We start from the raw sequence: 2,034 nt of genomic DNA, 5'->3' as shown, positions 1-2,034 counted from the left end.
TGATAGAATTCGCCTGTGAAGCCATCTGGTCCTGGACTGTGTTTGTCCTAAGCTTTTTAATCACAGTGTCAATTTCAGTGCTTGTGATTGGTATGTTTATATTTTCTATTTCTTCCTGGTTCAGTCTCAGAAGGTTGTGCTTTTCTAAGAATTTGTCCATTTCTTCCAGGTGGTCCATTTTATTGGCATATATTTGCTTGCAGTAATCTCTCATGATCCTTTGTATTTCTGCAGTGTCTGTTGTTACTTCTCCTTTTTAATTTCTAATTCTGCTGATTTCAGTCTTCTCCCTTTTTTTCCTGATGAGTCTGACTAAAGGTTTATCAATTTTGTTTATCTTCTCAAAGAACCAGCTTTTAGTTTTATTGACCTTTGCTACTGTATCCTTCATTTCTTTTCACTTATTTCTGATCTGATCTTTATGAGTTGTTTCCTTCTGTTAACTTTGGGGTTTCTTTGTCCTTCTTTTCTAATTGCTTTAGTTGTATGGTTAGGTTGTTTATTTGAGATGTTTCTTATTTCTTGAGGTAGGATTTTATTGCTATAAACTTCCCTATTAGAACTGCTTTTGCTGCATCCCATAGGTTTTCTGTCATCAGGTTTTTGTTGTCATTTGTTTCTAGGTATTTTTTAATTTCCTCTTTGATTTCTTCAGTGATCTCTTGATTATTATGTAATGTATTGTTTAGCCTTCATGTGTTTGTATTTCTTATAGATTTTTTCCTGTAATTGATATGTAGTCTCATAGCGTTATGGTGAGAAAATATACTTGATACAATTTCAATTTCCTTAAATTTACCAAGGCTTGATTTGTGACCCAGGATATGATATATCCTGGAGAATATTCCATTAGCAGTTAAGAAGAAAGTTTATTCTGTCGTTTCTGGTTGGAAAGTCCTATAAATATCAATTAAGTCCATCTTGTTTAATGTATTATTTAAAGCTAGTGTTTCATTATTATTTTCATGTTGGATGATCTGTCCATAGGTGAAAGTGGGGTGTTCACGTCCCCTACTTTGATAGTGTTACTGTTGGTTTCCCCTTTGATGACGCTTAGCATTTGCCTTATATATTGAGTTCCTCCCATGTTGGGTACATAAATATTTACAAGTGTTATATCTTCTTCTTTGTGTGATACCTTGATCATTATGTAGTGTCCTTCTTTGTCTCTTTTAATAGTCTTTATTTTAAATTCTATTTATTCTGATATGAGACTTGCTACTCCAACTTTCTTTTGATTTCCATTTGCATGGAATATCTTCTTCCATCCTCTCACTTTCAGTCTGTATGTGTCCCTAGGTCTGAAGTGGGTCTCTTGTAGACAGCATATATACGGGTATTGTTTTTGTATTCATTCAGCCAGTCTGTGTCTTTTGGTTGGATCATTTAATCCATTTACATTCAAGGTGATTATTGATATGTTTGCTCCTATTACTGTATTCTTAATTGTTTTGGGTTTGTTATTGTAGGTCTTTTCCTTCTCTTGTGTTTCCTTTCCAGAGAAGTTCCTTTAGCATTTGCTGTATACTGGTTTGTAGGTGCTGAATTCTCCTAACTTTTGCTTGTCTGTAAAGTTTGTAATTTCTCCATCAAATCTGAATGAGGTCCTTGCTATGTAGAGTAATCTTGGTTGTAGGTTTTTCCCTTTCAACACTTTAAATATGTCCTTCCACTCTCTTCTGGCTTGCAGTGTTTCTCCTGAAAGATCAGCTGTTAACCTTATGGGGATTCCCTTGTGTGTTTTTTGTTGTTTTTCCCTTGCTGGTTTTAATATGTTTTCTTCGTTGTTAATGTTTGATAGTTTGATTAATATGTGTCTTGCCGGGTTTCTCCTTAGATTTATCCTGTATGGGACTCTCTGTGCTTCCTGGACTTTATTAACTATTTCCTTTCCCATATTAGGGAAGTTTTCAACTATAATCTCTTCAAATATTTTCTAAGTCCCTTTCTTTTTCTCTTCTTCTTCTGGGACCCCTATAATTCGAATGTTGGTGCTTTTAATGTTGTCCCAGAGGTCTCTGAGACTGTCCTCAG

The sequence above is a fragment of the Physeter macrocephalus genome, chromosome 21, assembly GCF_002837175.3.
Source record: "Physeter macrocephalus isolate SW-GA chromosome 21, ASM283717v5, whole genome shotgun sequence".
NCBI lineage: Eukaryota > Metazoa > Chordata > Mammalia > Artiodactyla > Physeteridae > Physeter > Physeter macrocephalus.
Note: the sequence above shows the minus strand (reverse complement) of the source record.